Source organism: Panthera pardus, unplaced genomic scaffold, assembly GCF_024362965.1.
Source record: "Panthera pardus isolate Hobbes unplaced genomic scaffold, ASM2436296v1 HiC_scaffold_17, whole genome shotgun sequence".
Taxonomy (NCBI): Eukaryota; Metazoa; Chordata; class Mammalia; order Carnivora; family Felidae; genus Panthera; species Panthera pardus.
The window spans coordinates 149,885,406-149,908,723 of NW_026526732.1; the positions used below are offsets into that span (position 1 = coordinate 149,885,406).

At 47.0% G+C, this 23,318-nt stretch overlaps 2 long non-coding RNA genes across 3 annotated transcripts in view; one reads left to right on the forward strand and one right to left on the reverse strand.

Moving 5' to 3' along the window:
• LOC109261323 (uncharacterized) overlaps nucleotides 1–23,318 on the forward strand; it is a 57,439-nt gene that overhangs the window by 10,447 nt on the left and 23,674 nt on the right. The gene's annotated exons all lie outside the window — the stretch shown is intronic.
• On the reverse strand, nucleotides 1,564–23,303 carry LOC109261588 (uncharacterized). 2 transcript variants are annotated; one of them, XR_008423115.1, is made up of 6 exons: nucleotides 23,064–23,303; nucleotides 20,493–20,601; nucleotides 20,249–20,377; nucleotides 19,956–20,101; nucleotides 19,476–19,614; nucleotides 1,564–2,000 (listed from the first exon to the last, which is right to left on the reverse strand). It is a non-coding gene; the product is annotated as an uncharacterized LOC109261588 (long non-coding RNA). The 2 variants fall into 2 exon arrangements; XR_008423116.1 differs by having other exon boundaries at nucleotides 1,565–2,000; nucleotides 20,249–20,601.

The following is a 23,318-nucleotide window of genomic DNA, read 5'->3' on the forward strand; positions in this document are numbered from 1 at the left end:
TTCTCTTTCTGTCTCTCTCACCCCGCCCCCATCCTCTCTCTCTCTCAATAAATAAACATTTTTAAAACTACTAAAAAAAAAGAGAAATGACAGATTTTTGAACCCTGTAAGTCAAAGAGAATAAATGTAAGTCTTCACATGACACCCTTCAAATACTTTAACTCATGTCACAGACAAGGTATATCGCATCAATATAAACAAAAATAAACAAAAGTGGGCTGTTTTCAGTAGGAGGGTGGATGCAATTATTCCAGCCCAACATTACTGGAAGCGTGAGGTTCTCCCTAAGTCTTTTTGATGAGGCTGATTAATTGATTAACTCTGATGATACATATTTGGGGCCTGATCTCTGCTGGGCACTGAGGATAGAGCAGTGAGCAGGTAAAACAGGCTTGTGTGTTTATATATTAAATATTCGGCCTGAAGAGACAGTCATTTGGATTATGGAGCAGGGGCACCATCCTGGGAGCAGCTCAGGACATCCTCCCTGAGCAGGTGACATTAACCTGAGCCCCCAGGACGAACAGGAGCTGACACGGGAGGAATGGGTCACTAGGAGAGCAGCTGGGGAGAAGTCCTGGCTGGTGGCCGGTGTGGCAGGCTCTCGGGTCTGACCAAGTGCAGGGAAGCCGCCGGCGGCTGCAGCCTGGAGCTGAGGAGTACGAGCCTGGACCCGGCCCACCTGGATCCCTGGATGTCCTCCACCGGCTACTTAGCTTGGGACCCAAAAAAGTTCCTCACCCAGGGACGCATCAGCCTCCTCCCTGTACCACAGCTAATGCTCTAGAGATGAGGTGACACCTGTGAAGGGCTCGGAACAGTGCCTGGCACACAGCTGATGCTCGAGCACTGTTTGCTCTCATGGCTGGAGGGAAACAAGGTGGAGAGAGGGGAGGCTGAGGAGAGAGGCCGGGCCCTGGAGCCCTCCCTGCCTGGTGTGGGAAACACAGTGAGGGTGACAGTCCATGTGGAGGAAGGCTACTCAGGTGCAGTGTAGGGAAGTGATGGAGAGGAGGAGAGGATATGTGGGGACCTGTCAGAAGGCCACTGTGGGGGCCACACTAGTGGCACATGTCAGCCCTGTGTCTCCTGAACCACCCCTGTGCCATCTCTACTCCTTTTCACACTCCTCACCTCATCATCCTCCCATCACAGGTCGGCCTCGGGTGAGAAGAATTATTGATCACACCTTGGGCAGCAGTCATGGTGACCGGGCCAACTATATGGAACCTTTTGGAAGAGGTGACCTGTAGTATCTACCTGGTGAACTGGAAGGACCCTGGGAGCATCTTTTGTGGACATAGCTTCTCCAGGCCCACATCACCACATGCTGTGTCACTCTCGGAGCCACCAAGGAGCCATGGGCTGTCCATCCTGAACAAAGCCATTTCAGGAGGGAACATCAGGCCCGACTGGACACTTGCCAGTGTGGTGTCAGCTTCCTAACCCTGGAGCCCAGGAGTGGGAATCCAGCACAGGAAGTTTTCTCACCAAACCCACCCACACCCCTCTGCCCAATGCACAGCAAAGCCAATGACTGAGACCCCAGGGTGCAGCAAGGAAAGGGTTTATTTGAGAAGCAGCCTAATGAAAGGTAGGAGGCCAAGGCTAAATATCCTCCCTGAAGGGGAAGGAACAAGTTTTTTTTTTTTTTATGTAATCATAAGGAATGAGATTATGTACATATTGATGGAAAGGGCGGGACATGTAACTGTTGATGAAGAAAGATGGAGCGTGCGCATCAAAAAACCATATGTGTCACATACAGCCTGTGTTCCCGTTGGGGTGGAACCAGCTTCAGCAGGAGGATAAATGTAGCCCCTGATCTCCCGAGGTTGTCTTGGGACAAGGAGTGAGGCACTGGGCACGCTCTGAGAGCCGGTATAAAGGGGATGGGGTCTCTGGCTCATTATCTTGATAAAGAATGCAGGACCTCACTTGTTCACAGGCTGGAGCCACAGCACCTGACCTTGAACCCAGGCTCCTGCAGGGACAGGAATCTGAAAAGAAACCATAGCTGAGTGAGGAGAAACAGTCCTCTGAAAAATGAACTCTAAATGTTCTGCTAGCTTCAACCGCATGAATGCTGTGGGGTGTGGATTCAGTTTGCTTCTGTGAGCAGCATAAGCAAGGGGCCTTCTGCTCTTGCCAGAAGGATCCTCAATTCCTGCATGTGGTTTGCAATATCTCACAGAGCAGAATTCCCCTCGGTGCTGAGGAGGGAGGAGGTGCCCGGCCTCAGGAGGCAGAGAAACCCTGTGCTGTCTTGTGTAACTTGGGATGATCTTTGGATGCTTGCACAATTATTGACTTTAGAACTGATAAGGACATTTTCAGCTTTCGCTGTTTGTGGGACCTGCTCGTGGGCTCCCAGGGAAGCTAGACTTTAACACTTGCCAGGATCAGAATGACTTCCCCAAACTGGAAAGCATGGGCTCTACTTCTGCCCTGGGCACACATTGTGCCTCTGCTTCATTAGCAAGAAACTAAAAGACACATATCAAACTAAAAGAAGAGTACAATTCTTCCTAAGTTCTGCCCCCATATTTTGGAAGCCTGCAAACTTGCATGTACAGAAAGCACAATTGAAGTATGTAATTTTCTGGAATGTCTTTCATTGTGATGGTTTCTGACTCTTTTCATAAAAGCACAAATACTCTGCACAAATATTCCTTCCTTCGAAGCACTATCTTCTTTGTGAGGATTGTGTATCCTGGGCAGCTGTCCTCACTATGGCTTGAATAAAACGCCCTTCCACTTTTTTAGAAATTCTGAAAGTTTTTTTCATCTCGCATGGACAGAACATTACAGAAAAGTAAATTGTTCAATTCTAAACATAATAGTAATGCACCAGGGCTTCCCTTTCAAGCCAAGGGCTGTCCTGTGCCTTGCTGCCACTATGGAGTGAGGGTGTGACTGATCCGGGTTTCCTTGTGAAGAAGCCATGTGGCTCTCACACTCAGCTATGCCCGACAACTTCCATGCTCTTGGGCCAGAAAGGATCACTGGACCTCCGGCTACCTTATTCTGCTCTCTCTAGTTGTTGGTGAGGAGAGAGGCCATTTACCGAGGCCCCTCACAGATGACTACAGTGCTGGTCTCTCTGGCTGGAGGAGCCTCTCACTCTCAGAGAGATGTCTGGGGTTTGGAACCACGGTCCTTTCCTTTCCTCCAGGAGGAAGTGGGTGCACATTGCAGCTGTGTCCCCAGCCCTTGAAAACAGACTTCCTGAAATCACAAGGAAGACGGACGTGCTGCAGAGTCTGGAGCATCAGAGTTCAGAAGGGAATCTGATGTAGACACTTGTTGTCCCGTCTACCTCGTAAGAGTGCAGAAGTTATAATGTAGTGTGAGATTATGGGTCTTTGCCCTACAGGGGAAGGAAGAGAGCAAGTTCTATACTGGGAATCCAACTCACAGACATGTCATATACGGTCATTAAAATGTGGGAAAATTATAGAGAAACTAAAGGAGCACTGTTTTCTACTCACATCACTTATGATCAATTCTTTTAGTCATGATAAAACCGAACCTAAAGAATTTCTATCATCTCTTCATGTTGCACAAGTTGGACACAAAATCAGGATCAAACCCATGTCCCTTCATGTGAAATGTCTTGCTCGTTGCTGCAGTTCACTTGACAGCTTCTCAAAGTGACCCAACAAACAACACACATCCCTCAAATTCAAGGACCTCTGAGGAAGACATGCCCTGAATGAGTTCACCCCATGGCGGGACTGGCTGAAGGTCACATTTTGTGTCCTTCTTCCTCTTTTAAATGAACTTGACTCCACGGTGAACAAATTGTCTTCCATTTCTTCTTCCAGAGCCCGTGTCAGCTGATTTGGAGCAGCACGGCGATCTGGGACCCATCACAGCACTGGGAGGAAGCATATAGGACAAGCCAAGGTGAAGACCATTGTGGCACCGAAGAGAGGGAGTTTACACTGCGTATCATGAATGAGGAGGTGCTTATCCTTCCCACTCTGTGTAAGAGAGACGGCCAGCTCCTCAGCACCTTCTCCTCCTCCCCACTTTGTGGAAGGTCCTTGGCGCTTGCCCTGCCACAGTCCGGGGAGACAGGAGCTTTCCCGAGGTCCTAAGGACTCCTGAGAATCATGCTCAGGGTCCAGGGAGAGGGACTCATGGTTTTTGCACCAAAAGGCATCTTGGTTACTTCTCTGGAGTTTGATTAACTAGAGTTTGGAAAACTTTGTGAGAGATTAGAGATTTGGAAGATGTCGTCTCATTGAAACTCAGTTAGCACCTAACACCTTCTCCGTTATTTTCCAGCCAGAACATGAGGGACTCCAACCTGACAGACTGACAAAGAAACACATGGGCACAATCAGATCCAGGGACATTTCAAAGTCTAATAATGCGACCAAAGTCAAAGATGAACTGAAAGGAGAATATTTATTTATTTATTTATTCATTTATTTATTTATATGAGAGAGACAGAGTGAGAAGGAGGGACAGAGGAAAAGAGAGAAACTCAAGCAGGCTCCAAGCTCAGCGCAGAACCTGACTTGGGGCTCAATCCCACCAACCTGGGATCGACCTGAGCTGAAATTAAGAGACTCAGCCAAATGAGCCATTCAGGGGCCCACAAATGGAGACTACATAGAGGCTTGTGGGAGGTTGCAAAGGTACTGAACTAAAGTAGTCCCCTTCTTTGCAGGAAGTATGTTCCAAGACCCCAGGGGCTGCCTATGATGGCGCATAGTACCGGACCCTACGTGTCCTATGAGGTTTCCTGTACGTTCCCACCCATGATCAAGCTTCATTTATGAATTAGGCACAGTAATAAATTAACAATAACTACAAAAAAAGAGAACAAGCCTAAGAGTATACTGTAGTCAAACTTTTGCATAACTGCCCCCAACTAATCTGATGTACGGTGCTCATTCTGCTTCTTGTGGTGATGTGAGATGATAAGAGGCCTGCATGAGGACATAAGGGTGGTGAGTGAGGTTAGGCTTACTACTGACCTTCAACCCTATATCACAAGGAGGATCACGTGCTTCCAGGGTGCACTTGACCTGAGCAATAGACAGCACAGACAGCCACACCAGGGACAAGGAAGGACAGCTATAGTGACACTTCTATGTGGCCATGTGAGAGTGATGAGAATGTACCAAGAGACTCAGGGATCCAGGTCTTCCATGTATGATTGTGCATCCTCCTAATGATGATGCATCCAAGGACGATTCTAGCATACAGAACTCATGATGAGGCAGCAGATACTCAGGCAAAATCTTTCACATGTTCAGATCACACAGCATATAGGCTGTTTAGTCAGAATCCATCCGGGCTCTGGCTGCCCTTTGCTTTTGAGGTCTGCTCTCCCAGCCCACCCTGCTGCTTGTACAGCCCTCCAGCCTGGTGTCCAGGTGACGCATGGGCCCACAGATGCAGAGCAGGCACCACAGCACCAGGCTTGGGAGAGGGGACGTCCTGGGAGGGGGCGGGCCCAGACTGTGCCCTCCCTCCCTGAGGGCCCACGTCCACTGGCATTGTCCTGTGCCAGAAGTCATACAGATGAGGCACAGGACAGGGATTGAGAGCCATCTCCACATGACTCTTCAGCAGGGACCAGGCAGGAGCACAATAACGACACCCCAGGGAGCCCAGGGTGTATCTTTTCGAGAGGTCACCATGTTACTGTTCAGGACTCCTTCACAGGGAAAATAGTCCCATTTTTTACCTTCAGTGGACCAAGGATCAGCAGACCCTGTATCCCTGAACTGGACATGCTTCCCCACGGCCTCTCATGACACCTTCACAGAAGTGTGTTCATTACCAGAACCACGTTGCACCCATACTGGGCATCCACAAGGAGACAAGTGTGATAGACTCCCTGCCATCACATCAGGTGACTCTCAAGGAGAGCATGACATCTGCATTGTCCACGTATCAGACGTCTCTGCCGCACTGGCTGCTGGGAAAAGACTTGGTGGGTGTGTTCCAGGTGCCTCACATCATTGTCCCATCCATAGCCCACAGCCCACAGCTCACAGTCCACAGCCCAGGAGTGCCCAGGTTTCCTACCATCTACAGCGCAGTCCTGAAGCTTCAAGTGCACAAGAACCTAGGTGCTTGTTGACAAGGCCCCTTCCTGGGTGCATCTACCGACAGAGAAGCAGACCCACCACCTATGGGACAGAGCTTGTGAATGTGCTCTTGAGTGATGCCCCAGGTGCTTGGAGACCACACCCTACGGAACAGGGTCCTGGAATTGTGCTTCTGACGTTCCAGCACGTAGCAAATTCTGTGAGGATCTTGTTAAAAATGCAGATCCTGATCCTGTAAGTGGGTGCTTGAGCTTGGCCCTCAAGAAATTGTGCCATGTCCACTTCCCAGGGAGGATTCCATACACTTTTCATACCTTGGTTACGTGAGAAGACCCCTAGTGAGATGAGAAATCCTCTGTTGTTCTTTGGGGGGATAACACTTGTTACTCAGAAGGATCTGATGACGCCAATGCACTTACAGCTCTGAGGGCTGGTGCCCTTCTCCGGAGAGAAGCCTCCAGCTCAAATGCCCAGAGCACAGGGAGGAATACGGACGTCTCCCTGATGAAGGCTACAAGCAGCCGTCAGATGGCGAGAGTCATGGTCATTGCAGCTTCTGAGGACGATGGAGGACAAGGCGGAGCTTGTTTCAGATTTAACTCAACCCCTTCCAAGGCCTCCATTCAAACTTTGCTGCCTTTCTGGTGACTCATTGCAGATAATGTAAGAAACTTCTCATGTACAGAGCGTATTTTTGCTAATACTATAGAAGCAGTGGATGAGAGGTGGCACGGCGGCATCCTTCTATGTCACTATGGGTTATATGTAGTCAGCTTGTGCCCAGATCCCAGGCGTCCCCGTACTTCAGCTGGATATGCCTGAACACGGAACCTCAGGTGCCTGAATCCACCTTGTTCTCACAAGATCAGATCATAGGCTGGGACCTTTGCACCCCAAATCCTCTCTCAGGTGAGACTTTGGGAATGGCAAGAGGAGGAAGTGGAGTTACTTCAAATACTTGAAGTCCATGAAAAGTAAATGCAGGCAGGCAGAAACATGAGAACTTTAATCTTGAAAAACCATCAGTACAATGGACGAGAGCCACAAGTTCAGAGCTTTCTCCCCACTGGCTGCTCCCCTCCCCACCGTAACTGCAGCCCAGTGGCTCACGGGGCAGATGACAGCAGTCACAGTGCCAAGGAGCTGGACATTTAAAGGGGAAATTTGAAAGTGAGGGAGCAGCAGAGGGTCGAGATCTGAAATCTGAACAGAATCTTGGTCTAAATACCTAGATGAGCACTGCACTCTTCATGGCTTGGGGACACTCAGGGGACAGTGCTGATAATGCAGGAGGAACCAGAGGGAGGTCTCATTTTATTTTTTATTTTATTTTTTATAACAAGATATAGAAGTTTATCTAATAATTGCCATTATTTTTTTTAATATGAAATTTATTGTCAAATTGGTTTCCATACAACACCCAGTGCTCATCCCAACAGGTGCCCTCCTCAATGCCCATCACCCACTTTCCACCCCCCCTCCCTCCATCAACCCTCAGTTTGTTCTCAGTATTTAAGAGTCTCTTATAAAGCATCCAACTCTTGATCTTGGGACCATGAGTTCAAGCCCCACATAGGGCACAGAGTTGACTTAAAAGATAAGACCATAATGGTTGAAGGATGGACAGACTTTGTGGCTGGAGGACATTTAGAAGTTTGGGGGAAATACCAGGAACAAGACGACCACAGAGGAGGTGAGGACCAAACTCTGAGGAGAACCTGCACAAACCTTGACTGACCCCCAAACCACACACTGGAGGGAGGCTCGCTCAAGACCCGGGATAAAATGCAAGCCCTGGAGGTGGGAAAAACTGGGTACAGATAACACCAGTCAACAATGTTCATGTCATATTGGGGTCCATGCTAGTGAAACACTTTTAGGAAAAACACAATTGTCAAAAAAAAAATAAATAAAAAAGAGAGAGACAATAGTTTTCAGATTTGCTAAACTAAAATGCACAATCCACTTTTAAAGGACATATTTTAAAGGACATGCAGAGAAACAGAAATGTGTGACTATGCATAAGTCAACACAACAGTGTTCCCTGTATGACGATTCCCAGATATTGCAATCACACCAAACTGGCCACGAGCATCAAAGAATGAGCAAACATATGTTGAAAGAATTTAAGAAAATCGAGTAATCAAAGGGTGAACAGAAAGGAAATCTGAATGAAGAAGTAGACTGTACAAAGAAGACCAAATTGACATTCTAGAACTGAACGGGGAAAAAAATGTAATGACAGTTCAATGGGTAAACTTCACGGAAGGCCTGGGAAGGCAGAGTAAAGAATCAATGAGGTTTAATATAAATCAATAGAAATTACCCAATCCAAAACATCAAAAAAAAAAAAGATTGAAAAGAAACTTATAAAACTTCAGAAATCCACAAAGAATAAAAAAAAGCAAACAGATGATCAGACTCCAAAAATGGGAAGGAGGAAAAGGGCAGAAAAATATTTGAAGAAATCTTGTTTGAAAAGTCCTCTAATTTAGTGCAAAAAGCTTGAGCATATAGATCTGAGAAGCTCATCACTCACCAGTGAGGAGAAGCAAAAGAAAACTGCACTGAGGCTCTTCATGTCCACAGGAGAGAATCAAAAAGAAGACAGGGGCGCCTGGGTGGCTCAGTCTGTTAAGTGTCTTGACTCTTGATTTCGGCTCAGGTCATGATCTCTGGGTAATGTGATGGAGCCTGGGTTGGATCTCCCTGCTGAGCATGAAGCCTACTTGGGATTCTCTCTCCCTCTCTCTTTGCCCCTTCCCTGCTCATGCACTCTCTCTCTCTGTCTTAAGATAAATATACATTTAAAAACAAAGCAAAAAAAAAAAGAAAGAAAAAAAAAGAAAAACCAAAGGCAAATCTTCAAAGTTGACAATACCTTCCACACAGGACGTGTGGTATTAAAATGTTCACAGATTCACTGATACTCCCCCCATGAAGAGGTAGAACTAATTCTCCTCCTCCTGTGTGCAAACTGGAATCAGTGTCTCACTTCTCATGGACAGAATAAGGGGGACGTGATAGTGTGTGACCTCAGAGATCAGGTCTCAAAGGGACTGTGGTTTTCTTCTCCCCCTTCTTCTCTTTCTTTCCCTCTCTCAGATCCTGGATTTGGAAGAAGCCAGGTGCCCTGCCAGAAAGATCCTCACTTGTGGACGGGCCCACGAGTGAGGAGCTGAGGCTTCCCCCTGAGAGCCCGCGGACACTGAAACTCCCTGCCAGTAGCCACATGTGGGAGCGTGACCTTGACCCTCCAGCCCATGTCACGCCTTCGCATCACTGCGATTCTAGTTGCATCTTGGCTGCAACCTAATGAGACAGCTTAGCTGGAGCTGTCCTCATCCCCTGTCTTTACACTTTAATTATTATTATGTTTATATTATTTTATTATTATTATTATTATTGCTATAATAATGCCATATGAAGCTGCAGGATCATGTTATAATCTGTGGCATCGCAATGGATAATGACACAGACCTTGGAAACTGGACTTGGGTGCTGGCATCACAGACACTTTACACGAGGCAGGTGCTGAGGAGCGGGACAGGGTGGAGTCGGAAGGACTGTGAGGTGAGAGTTTAGGAGGAAGAGATGAGCAGAAATGCTGGAAATGTTCAAGGAAAGGAGCAGAGACGTAGAAAAGGAACAGAGTCCTCTGGAGCCCTACAATTCTTCTGGGGAGAAGTAGGCTGAAGATGTTACGCCCTGTAGACACAGCCACATGTCCCACTGCGTGCTGTGTACAAAGTGCACTTTCAGGGTACTTGGGTGGCTAGGTTGGTTAAGCATCTGACTTCAGCTCAGGTCATGACCTCATGGTTTGTGAGTTTGAGCCTCAGTTCAGTCTCTGTGCTGACAGCATGGAGCCTGCTTCGGATTCTCTGTCTCCCTCCTCTCCACCCCCCGCTCTCTCCCTCTCAAAAAGAAAGATAGAAACATTAAAAAAAATACGTGCACTTTCAGTATGAGAAGACAGGCGGAATGTAAGTTGATGGAACAGCTGTGCCAGGCAAACTGTGACATGAGGAGGCTGATATGTTAACGTCAGGAGCAAAAGAGATTTGAAAAGAGAACACATTGCTGGAGATAAGGAGAGCCTCCTCGTGAGAAATGTAATAGAATGAGAAATGTCACAAGTGCAGACAGAAAGGAGACCAGTGGCCGCCCAGGGCTGGGGGCTGGGACGAGGACCAGATGCAAAGGGGCATCAGGAAACTCAGGATAAGGGACCTGTTCTCTAACATCCTCGTCTTACTAGTTCCATGGGTCTAAACCATTGGTGACATTCCTCTAACTGTGCTTTCACACCTGGGGCATTTTATCTCATCTGGAAAACTCCAAAAATAAAACAATAGGGAGGAAATGGCACAGGAAAGATAAATTTAAACTAGTAAATATAAGTGAGGAAGTAAGTTTTAGGTAAATGTATTCTAGATAAATAGAAGCTAGGAGAATTCATTGCAAGCTCCCCGCCATGAACTCATTTTGAAGGAAGTCCTGCAGGCCACAAAGAAATGACACCAGATGTTAACTCATAAACAGAGTGGAGTAATTAACACCAGGAATGGTGTTATTCTGTATATGTACATTTTCTTCCTAACTTCTCTAATAGACATATATGACTGTTGCAAACACTAAGAGGTACATGATATTATCTGACTGACAATGTATGTTGGTGACACATGTAACAATACTAGCACTGAGAAGGCTAAGTGAAACTCTATCCCTGTATGTACTGGATGGAGTTCAATGTTGCCTTAAGTAGATTGTGAAAAGTGAAAGATGCAGGTTTCAATTCCTACAACTTCAATAAAAATTAACGGAAATAAGTGTGGCTGAAGAGCCACCAGAGGAATCGAAGCATAAACAAAAACTGATTCCTTGAAACAAAGGAAGGTAGAAAAGAGGCACAAGAATGGAAAAGACATGAGACACTTCAGAAACAAAGAGCAAAATGACAGACCCAAATCCTACCATGTCAGGAATCATATTCAATATAAACCAAGTAAAATTCCAATCAAAAGGTTGATGTTATCCGAGTGCATAATTATCAAGAGGACTATACACTGTGTAGAATAGAAACACTTGAGCTACAAACCCAAAGATAAGTTAAAACTTAAAGGGTTAAGGAATGAATATCCCATGGGAGTAAAAAGTATAAGAAGTCTGGACTGTTGCATTAACCTGAAGCAAAATAGGCTGTCACATAGGGAGCGTCGCTAGAGACAAAGAAGGACTTTCTGTAAGGACAAAAGGTCAGCATTGCAGCAAACCAAAGCAATGAATGGAGAAGACCCTCAGTACAGAGCTCTAAAACAGGTGACACATAAAGTGGAAGTCAGGTAAAGAGATGGAGAAATTAGCTATTATATTTGAAGATCAATACTCTTCTCTCATTAATAGAACAGGTAGGGATTACATGACTTCAACCATTTCATGGGCCAAAATAGACCACAGACTGGCCCTAAATAAATGTGAAACCAGGGAAATTATAGAGTACACTCTGTAACCACAGTGACACTAAATTGGTAACATGAGTATCTCTGGAAAATCCCCAAATATTTGGAAATTAGAACACGCCTCAAACCCCTGGGTCGTCATGGCTTAGAGAGGCAATCACAGGGAGGTCAGAATTGTCTGTACCTGAGTGACAACATACAGAAATGACAATGTGAGGTCTGTAGATGCAACAGAAACAGAGGTTGTGATTTCACAGTTTGCAGGGACAGGAAGCCAGGCCTGAGGGACCCAGACAGCAGTCTGGGTTTCGAGGGTGCACCAAGACCCTGTTTCGAGGGTGCACCAAGGGGAGGAAGAGGCAGCACGCCAGGGTCCTGCGCTTTCCAGGTGGGGGAGGGGGCCACCTTCCAGGCTCCAAATGTGGGGGTGTGACCCCCTGGCACAGGGGCTTCCCCCTTGTCAATCTTGGGCATGGTGTTGAGATGCCTGAGTCCTGCAGGCCTGGGGAGCAGGGAGGGGACACATTTGGGTCCTGGGGGAAACGGTAGGCAGAAGCCTGAGCCTGACTCATGGCTCATGTCCTTGTAGCCCCTGTAGTGTCCAGCCTCCACCCCACGTCCTGTCTCTGAGCTCCAGGAACGCAGCCTCCATGGCCCCAGCTGCTGGGAACCTCCCTGTTGGAGGCCCTGGGGCTGCTCCTCCTGGAGGAGTGTTTCCCGTGTTCACAAAGAGAGAATGTCTCCAGGTGATACAGGGGTGGATGGCAGGTGGCTGTGAAATCTTAGCACAGGGAGTGAGATCCGGAAACTCCAGAGTTAGAACCAGTTCCCTTCAGGGTGCACACACCTTGCTGTCCCTCCTCTCAGTTCCTTGCCTCCTTCTGCCTCCCCAGCAAAAGGGGGTCTTGCTCTGGAAGAAAGGGAGCCCCTTAACCACCTCCCCTCTCTCTTCTTTCTCCTTCATTCCGGGATTTTGGAACTATTCGTATTGTAAGTATGGAAAAAGGCCTAAACCTAAGTACAGTTTCCTGACCAATTACAGAACTGACTCCTGTGAATAACCATCAGGTCCAAACAGGGACATCCACCAGGGCCCCACCCAGATACCCCTGTGCCCCTTCCAGAACCACTCGTCTCCCCACGAGGGTCCCCTAAGATGACCCTTCCCCTACTTCTGGCCCCTGGTTCCTCCTCCTGTTCTCTTGTTGGCCTTCATCCCCTAATGTCCCAATTTCCTACCTCTGCTCACTTCTCCAGGAGCCTCCTCAGATTCCAGGTCATTACCCACCTCCTCCTCCTCCCCTTCTTCGACCACATCTTAGGAGTGGACAATCCAGACTTGGTTCCCTGGAGGAGGATCCTGTAGCCCTGGAAGCAGAAGCAGGAACACCTGACAGGGACTCCAGGGTCAAGGTCCCAGTGGGAACCTGGGGAGAAGCCCAAAGGGCACTCGGGTTTTCTGTCGTCATCCTTGTGGCCACACGGGGGCGCTGTCGCCCTCCGGTTCTGCAAGGCCAGGGGAGAGGACTGGGCTGACCTCAGTCAGGCTGAGCAAGCAGGGAAAGGGGGAATGAAGGTGCCTTCTTGGCAGCCCTGGGGGCAGGTGCAGGGGTGGGGCAGGGAGCAGAGGAGAGGAGATCCTTGAGCCCTGTCCTGTGTCTGTAGTTTCCCTCTGTCCTCCCCACAACCCCTCTCTCCAGGCCCTTGAACAACCCCAGGAAAACTGAAAAGTAGACAGTTTTTCCTCCTGGACCTAGTACTTGTTTGAGGGCTACTGTAAAAAAGAAACGGTTTTATTTTAGAATAGTTTGAGATTTACAGAGAATTACACAGCGCTGAGTCCCTGTACGCCCCACACTTGGTTGCCTTGTTGTTAACACCACCCTCACTCAGCCTCATGCATTTACCACAGATGATGACGCAATAGTCATCATTCCTACTACTGAACCCCACACGGGATTTGTTTCATTGGTTTTGTTTTCTCTTCCAGGATCCCATCCAGGATAGTCCACTCATATCCTTCAGGCCTCTCAGGCTGTGACCATTTCTCAGACTTTCCCCCCCCCTTTTTTTTTTTTTTTTTTTTCTTTTTTTGATGTTTGAGGAGGACTTTCAGGTACATTGTAGACTAACCCTCATTGTGAATTAGGCTGCCACAGGCTATGGGTTTGGGAAGACCACAACTGGACGGGCCATTCTCAACACAACATATCAAGAGCATACAGTGATCACTTGGTCATCACTGATGAAGTGACCCTTCACCCCCCGGCTAAGGTCGTCTTGCCCAGATTCTCCCCGTGAAGTTCTTCTTTATGCTTTGTCCCTTTCCACGAAGTAGTGTTAGAAGGAAGTCAGGACGTGCAGCCCAGAGATATGGGCTGTCCCACTATGAGAATGTGCATGCAGGTTGTTGTGCAGACAGGAGTTCTCTAATGAGTTGGGTAAACACCTCAGAGAGGGATCAGCAGCTCCCATGCTTAGTCTGTGTTTGGCTTTATAAGAAGCTGCTGACTGACGCCCACAGTGACTGTGTTACTTTGTATTCCTGCCATTAGTGACTGAGGCTTTCTGTTGCTCCAAGTCCTGGTCAGCAGTTGATATTATCAGTGTTTGGATTCCCGCCATTGATAGGAGTGCGATGGCAGATCACTGTTGTTCCCTTTGCATTTCCCTAATGACACCTTCTGTGAGCACCTGCTCATGTGCTTATTTGCCAGGAGTATATCTACGTGGTGAGCTGTCTGATCAGGCATTTGCTCATTTTTTAAAATGAGTTTGGCTTATTGTTGCTTTTTAAGGGTTTTATGGGTGTTCTAAAACAAGTCCTTTATCAGACATGTGATTTGCAAATATCTTCTCCCAGTCTCTGCCCTGAACTTCTTTATGAACTAACAGTAGACGTATATGCACGGATGTATTGTTTTTGGGGGGGTGGTAGGAGAAATGATTCATTGTGATGTATTTTGGGGAGAGAACTTGGGTGACTGGGGGATGAGGGATTACCAGATGACATCTTTCGTTTTGGATATCTGTGGTTATCTGCTGGATTCCCTCGTATGTGCTGGAGTGATGTTTTCAAAACATAAACTACTTTATTTTATTTTATTTTTTTTTAAATTTTTTTAATGTTTATTTATTTTTGACACAGAGAGAGAGAGACAGAGCCTGAGCAGGGGAGGGGCAGAGTGAGAGAGGGACACAGAATCCGAAGCAGGCTCCAGGCTCTGAGCTGCCAGCACAGAGCCTGACGCGGGGCTCGAACTCACAAACTGTGAGATCATGACCTGAGCCGAAGTCGGCCGCTTAACCGACTGAGCCACCCAGGCGCCCCGTCAAAACATAAACTACTTTAAATTCCCTAACACATGACAGATCATCCTCAGACCATTAATCAAGACTCGGGTTCTGATCTTCTACTTTAGGACCAATCATCTTTTCCCTGAACTATTTTGCCTTTGACTTTTCATTTCTGAAGCAGGTGGGCTTCATTGTATGAACAAGTACTCCCATGAGAATAGCTTAATATGCCATGTAACATACAAAACCCATCATCTAGAAAGTATTTAAACTGACAAGATAGTAATAAATGAATAAAGGAGCACACCCCAGAAGCACGAGAAAGATCGTGCTTGCCCCCGCCCTCCCACCCCCAGAGAACAGGGTCCTGAGAAATGGAGCAAAGTCTCTGTGAGTCCCCTGCCCAGGACACAGACAGGCAGGCCCAGTCCCCCCCCCCCCCCCCCCCGCCCCCAGCTCAGTGGCCTGAGCTGCTGACTTTCCTACCATCTCCTTCCTTTCTAAAGTGTAAAGAAACATGTATAAACTGGTTATGATGTGTACGTATGATGTACAATATATATGAGGTGATGTATATTCCCTGTAGAAAAATTAAAAATGAGAAAAGCGAATGAGGACAAAGTAGAAAGGATGGTAATTCTCACACCTGAGCTACTTTGTTGCATTTTCTCCTAGTCTATGATAGGTGCTCCTGCTGCTGGAGCTCTCTCTGTCTCTAAGGTGATGAGGACAGAGCTCAGGGGTCCCAGCCCTGCTCTCTCCAGATGCCATTTCCCCAGTCAGCTCACTGTCCCCCTCCTGAGAGGGCTGCTTCTCACTTCCTCCCCCCTCCTCAGTCTCCTGCACCCCTCCCTGCTCCCCTCTCTGAGGTGATGAGCTCCTTTGTTTCTCACTCTCATGAGAAGTGCACCTCCTCCCTACCCTCTCGCCCATCTGCACCTGTGTCCTCACCTTCTACTGAGGGTGGAGGCGCCCCTCCTGTCTCGGGCTGCCCCTCCATTTGGGCACCTGCATCATCCATTTCCCCCTCTCTGCTGCCTCAGCTGTTCCCCATACAAACATGCTGTCCTACTCCTATGCAACAACATGAAACACAACTAAATACATGCAAACAAAATCCTCCCCTAAAAATCCAACATGTTGACATGACTCCGCCAACTCCTGCCCCATGTCTATTGCCTCCGTGCAGAACTTTCCTCACTCTGTTTCTCACCCACCATGTTGTCTTTAGCAAATGATAGAGGCACAGAGTTTTAAAAATTCTAATACTCCTGCAGTACTTGAGGTCAAGTCAGGTGTCCCCAATCTTCCCTGCGCACCCCACATCCTGAATCTCAGAGATTCATAATCTTACCATCTTCACCACTGCTAATGGCTCTGTTGTTTGGCACAGTGGGGGATTTTCTGCGCCCAGTCCTCATTTACAACCAGGACCCTTACAAAAGCATCTATGGAAATTAACTGCTGCCCCCCACCCTTTCCATACCTGGAAGGGCACATAGTATAAAAAAGCTCCAGCAACATTTTCTACTTTATCTTTCACGGTCAATAGTACCTGGTACATACGGCCTGTGTCCGTTTGCCATGCATACTATTAAAAGGAATGATTCTGAGGCCCTTATAATCTGTGTTAACTGCGCATTATACAGTTGTCTTAACAATTCTATACCCTTTACTTCCTCATCCAAAGGCTTATATTTACTGAGAGCACGCCCTGGCCTGTGGCTGCTGATTTGCATGTCTCCACCATGGCAACATTGTTCAGAAATGTATCTGATGGACCCTGCTCTATGAGTTCTTCACGGAAACCAAGGGTTTGCTGGAATGCTTGTTGCAGCTCTCATAGGCATTATTGCTGTGACTGTGGCCGCAGCTACTGCGGCTGTCTCGTTGCCCCAATCTGTGCAGACAGTACAATTTGTGCAACAATGGGATGAGAAATCGCTCCAACATTGGAAGACACAAAGGGATCTTGACAGTCGACTGTGCAATGAGATTGCAGGCCTACAACAGGGTGTGTGATGCTGCTGGGAGATCAATTACTGAGCTACAAAGACAAATATTACAATGTGATTGGAACACTACATCAATATGTGTAGCCACATTACTGTTTAATAACACTAAATTTCCATGGAATGATGTTAGAGACACTTGCTCCGACAATCTAATGTGTCTATGGACATTCAACATCTGCAAGCACAGATATATGAGATTTTCAAAACCAATCTGGACATGTTATCCTGTTCTAAGGTCTTAGAAAGTATAACAGAGGGATGAGGAAAACTAAGCCCTGTAGAGCACGTTAAGATTTTTAGCTTCTCTACTGCTATTCTGTTTGCATTAACATGCGATGTATTTATCTTTGCATGTACAGTCTGTGCCAGAGACGACGAGCCTGTCAACATATCGACCGACGACAGTTCGGGTTATGCAATGTCCGCCTACAGTCCATCGTATACAAAGAGAAAGGGAAAGATGCTGGAGAACAGCAGGCCGGATGCACTGTAAGAATGTCCTGAACGAAAGGGACAGAGCAGTAAGAAACTGAAAGAACTTTCATTCCCAGGACAGAAAGCCACTGGGAGTTATGGTTCTCTCCAGAAGGACATCATCCGGGCGCCACCCTGGGAATAAGAATGTTTTATCTGGTGCCAGATGTACTCATGACCCAGTATGGAAAACACTGCAGGTACATGACCTGTCAAGATGCCAAATACTATGTTGTATGTGCTTGCTGTTGTCAACAATTTGCAAAAATAAAAGTGGCTTGAGCCAGGGGACCGAGGCTTTGGCTCCTGGAGAGTCTTAGCCCCCTGCTTTGCAATCCTCTCATCACCACACCTCTAGGACCAGTCTCTCTACATATTCCACACTCTCATTTTCTTTGTGTTTATTTATTACCAATATAGGTACCATTTGTGTGTTTTCTGTGTGACATTTTGTGTCTTCCTTTCCAAAGGGTTCTCTAATATTTCTAATAATCTTTTTTTTTTCTTAGTATTTGAATGCAGCTTACACACACTGTTCCATTCCTTTCAGGTTTACAACATAGTGACTCGTCATATAATCCAATAATTGCACTCTTGGGTATTTATCCCCCAAAGTGAAAACACCAATTCTTTTATTTTTAAGGTTTATTTATTTTTATTGAGAGATGGAGAGAGAGTACACAAGCAGGGGAAGGCAGAGAGAGAGGGAAAGGGAGGGAGAGAGAGAGAATCCCTAGCAGACTCAGTGCCGTCAGCCCAGCGCCTGATGTGGGGTCAACTCACAAACTGGGAGTGCACATGTCCACACTATGGAGCATTGTATAGACATTGAGATGCTATTTCCACATCAGAAATGATTTTCGTTTCACTGAGTTTTGAAACATTTAGAAGTAGGAGTCCAAGGAAGTGTTTCTACTTTTCGGTTTTCCCTGTATCATCATCATGGGGCTGGAGGACAAGGTGCACAGGGACACAGACACCTCAGCAATGGCACGGGCTCCTGAGCTCTCCTCTCCTGCAATCCCTCCTCACCCCTGAGCCTGACCCCTGTGGACTCCAGGGCTGCTCAGAAACTTCTTCCTCTCCCCACTGACACCCAGGCTTCTGCTCAGACATCTCTACCTGGGTTACAGTCCAGACCCCACTAAAGCTTCTCAGTCAGTATCCACCCAAGAGCAGAGCAGTGGGGGATGTCCCCTTACCTTTCACCCCACGTGCGGCCACAGGACTAAGGAGAGAAGACCCAGCTGCCTTTCTCCTCCTCAGCCAGGCCCTCCCTAGGGTCTCCTTCAGGTCCAGCACCTGGACAGGGGCCCAGACACCAGGGGGCGCCCTCATCCCAAATGATGTTCAGTGAGTGACATTGTTTTCAAAAGCAACAGGGATACAACCTGTGTTCCTGCCACAGACAAATGGCTAAGGAAGATGTGTGGTATATACACACACATATATACACACACACTAGAATATTATGCGGCCACAAAAAGGATGAGATCTTGCCACTTGTGACAACATGGATGGACAAACAGGGCAGTGTGTCTGCTACGTGAAAGAAATCAGACTGAGAAAGACAAATACCACATGATCTCACTCCTATGTGGAACTTACAAAACAAGACAAATGAATAAATAGACAAGCAAACAGCAGAATCAGACCTATAAATACAGAGAACTCGCGGATGACTTCCAGAGGGAAGGAGGTTGGGAGGATGGGCACAGTGGGTGAGGGGAGTGGGAGACACAGGCTCCAGGTATGGAAGGAACAGGTCATAGGAACAAAAGGCACAGCACAGGGAATATCATCAGTGATACTGCAACATCACTGTCTGGTGACAGGTGGCAGCTACACTCTGGTGAGCACAGCATGGTGTAGACAGAGGGTGAAGGGCCCCTGGGTGGCAGTGGGTCTCCGCTCATGGTCCCAGGGTCATGGGATCCAGCCCCACAGGAATCAGCCTGCTTGAGATTCTCTTATTCCCACCCCCCTCCCTCTTTGCCTCTCTTCCCTGCTCTGGCTGTCTCTCTCTCAAAAACAGAGAATGTATTCAGAATTTGAGTCACTGTGTTGTGCACCTGCAACTAATGTAATCGTGTCTTTCAACTATATTCACAGTTAAAATATTTTTAAAAAGAAATTAATTAGGAAGTATAAACTGTAGGGGTGCCTGGGTAGGTAAGTTGGTTGGGCATCTGACTCTTGATTTCAGCTCAAGTCATGTATGATCTCCTGGTTCCTGGGTGTGAGACCTGCATCCGGCTCTGTGAATGGGTGCGTCCTCTCCCATGACTGCAACTGCAGAGAAAACATGCACAGTTACAATAAGGCATGGGAAGGCTAAGTGAGACTGGCAGAAACACAGACCCCTATACATGCAGGTGTTGGTGTGGGGTGTGGGGTCAGAGGAGACACTGGGATGCAAAAACAACTAACTGGATGAGAGAGGAAAGGGACTGGACATAGAAATGAACAAAACATCCCAACATGGCATCAAGGTCGGGGGACATAAACTTGTCAGGCACCCATTAGGCATCAGGCACCATTCTCTGCACGACATGGTTCAAGACAAAGTCTCTAAGGAACAAGGGGACTGTGAAGGGTTGGAGGAACCAATTTCATACTCAATCAATACTCACTGGAGGAGGAAATGTCCATCTCATCAGGCAGTTCAGTACCATCGACCTCAGTTTGACCCTGCACGTCACTGAGGGTCTTGGCATTGTTTTCACTTGACATAAATGTGATGGACAATCCCCTCGGGCAACTGGCCTGCACAGGCCTCCTGGAAGGGGACAGAGGGTAGCACTGGAAGACCCCAAAGTAGGAAGACACCCAAAAGGAGGGACGAGGGTGTAATGTATGAATACATAGGAAATCAGGGGCTGGGAGAGGACACTGGGAGGTCCGTGTGGATGGGTGTGCAGCTTACCCGATGCAGGTAGGTGTGGGAATCATCAGGCAGGTGGTAGTTGATGGCAGAGTTCACCTGCTTAATGTCCATGCCTTGGCTACATAGGTTGCTGGCCACAAGAATTCGTTATTGAAGACCTTTAAACTACTGATACCAAGAAAGCCTTTGTCAGAAAGACAATCATAAAAATGTTCACAGTCCTTTATCTCAGGGGTCTCATTTCCTCCCAAGGACACAAGACATCTTTCCATCTCTCCCTCACCTCTCCTCTCGGGGCATCCTACAGTGGATGGCAATGGCTGGCAAGTTCTGCTCCACCAAGAGCTGGGCCAGGGCAATGCAACGCTGCACAGACGTCACAAAGATCTTGCCTGTGTGTGGAGAGTGGGGGGATGTGGGCCCATGGGTGTGTGTATGGGGGGAGAATGACAATGTGCCAGAGTGGGAGATTTCTGGAAGTACACCCTCCACATGAAACCACTAAGTCCCTCTTATTCCCCACTACATGATCCCTTTATTCCTCTAAGGATAATTACTTTTCCTTTCTCTCCTTTGCTTTGGATTTTCCTCAGCAAATCGGTCTCTGAGGAGATACAGAGAACAGTAACCAAATCTGGCAGACATGTTAGGAGACAGGAATGAGATACTCCATGACAAAGGGATAAGTATTGGAACTAGGGTCTGGAACGACCATGAACAATATTCCTGCTTATGAAATATTAAACCTAAGACCTACCCTAATTGTGGGAGTAGTTTTAGTGTGAAAAAGTTGCACAATCCATAATCTGAAAAAAAGCTTCTCCTCAGGGTGTGATACAAGAAGAAATAAACATATTTAAGAACCCTAACAGGGCCAATGTATGTGGGAATATTTAAGGATTTAAAAGTCCTCCAGTGGGCGCCTGGGTGGCTCAGTCGGTTAAGCCTCCGACTTCAGCTCAGGTCACGATCTCATGGTCCGTGAGTTCGAGCCCCGCGTCGGGCTCTGGGCTGATGGCTCAGAGCCTGGAGCCTGCTTCCGATTCTGTGTCTCCCTCTCTCTCTGACCCTCCCCCGTTCATGCTCTGTCTCTCTCTGTCTCAAAAATAAATAAACGTTAAAAAAAAAAAATTAAAAAAAAAAATAAAAAAATAAAAGTCCTCCAGATTTTTTTGAAAGTTTATTTACTTATTTTAAGACAGAGAGAGACAGACTGAGTATGAGCAGGGGAGGGGCAGAGACAGAGACAGAGAGGTCAAGAGAGAGAATCCCAAGCAGGGTCCCCACTGTTAGCACAGAGCCTGACACAGGGCTCCATCTCACAAACCATGAGATCAGGAGTCTGACCCTTAACCGACTGAGCCGCCCAGGCTCCCCAAAACACCAAGTCTTTAATTATTATTGATGGGTTGTACGTATTTTAAAATATGCAATTGAAGACAGAAGAAACAGCAGCCCTCACGTTGGGAACTGGTCTGACACTGACAGCTGGGCCTCAGTGTGGACAGAAGCTGACTGATGCCACCACTGGGCCATATTATTCCTGTGGGACAGGAGCCAGTCATCTCACCGAACATCGACAGCACACAAGGACACTCTGAAACCATGACAAAACTTTGTCCAATTACAGACAAAAACAAGGCACCGTATGATCCACCAAATACCAAACATCTCCCCGTGCTGGTTACTGAACAATCGCTGCTTTTACCATTACTTTGTTTATCTCAAGTTTTTATTTAAATTCCAGTTAGTTAACATACAGTTTAATATTAGTTCAAGAAGAATTGAGTGATTCATCACTTACAAACAACACCAAGTGCTCATCACAACAAGTGTCCTCCTTAGAACCCATCACCCATGAAGCCCATCCCATAAACCTGTGACCCACCCAGAAGCTTGACAGTTTCTCAGTACTAACCACCTTTTCTGTTGGGATTTGTGGTAATATTAAAACAAATGGCTTTCTTTAAAAAATTTTTTTAACGTTTATTTATTTTTGAGAGAAAGAGAGACAGTGCAAGCAGGGGTAGGACAGAGAGACAGGGAGACACAGAATCCTAGTCAGGCTCCAGATTCTGAGCTGTTAGCACGGAGCCCCACGCGGGGCTTGAACTCATGGACCGTGAGATCATGACCTGAGCCCAAGCCGGATGCTTAACCAACTGAGCCACCCAGGTGCCCCAAAACAAATGACTTTTTGATAATTCGATTCCACTCTAATCAATGCTGGAACACCTACATTACTTAGTGAAACAACACACAACACGTTACTTAAAAACATTCATGCATTAGTACAGATCCATTCCATGTGCAGATGGGCCTATGGATTTAATGTAACAGTAAAACACAGTTAATGATACTGTTTCAAGCCCAGTTTGCAAAGAACCTCAGAGAAATTACACATTGTGTAGTTTTAATATAGTATCAAAGATGAATATCCATAATTATCTGAAACGGTTATAATACATACTATTCTCCTACATTTGGTCAAGGACATACATTTTTTCATATACTTCAGCCAAAACAACACAATAGATGCAGAGGCAAATCTGAACATCCAGTGGTCTTCCAACGAGACAGACAAGAAAGAGACTTGCAAAAATGTACAATGGAACAAAACCACTATTCTCACTGCCCCTTTTATTTGGGAACATTGGTACTTTCCATACAAACAATATTTATGTTTTCATATGATTGAAAATGAATTAATAAGTATTTGAACCTGTTTTATTCCTACTGCGGTAAATAAAGATCGATATAATCCACAGACACACAATTATCCCTGGGATCCTCACTAATTTGTAAGACTGTAGAGATATCCTGAGAACAAAATGCTGGAGAATCAGTGACTCACACAGCTCCCGGTCCACGGCTCAGGGACACAGTGGGACTAAGAGCGCTCTGTGCAGTAGGTGAGGCGTCCAGGCCAAGTCCCAGGTCCCCAGGCCCGCCTCTCAGGGACTCTGGCCCCAGGGCTGCGTCGGGGGCAGGCAAGCCCAGTGTTGGGGAGTCCCCATCTGCCCTGGTTTCACTTCTCCCTGTCACAACCTGTGTCAGGTCATTCTGTCTGGATACTGATGACGCGGCCTCGGTTCACACTCCTATTGGT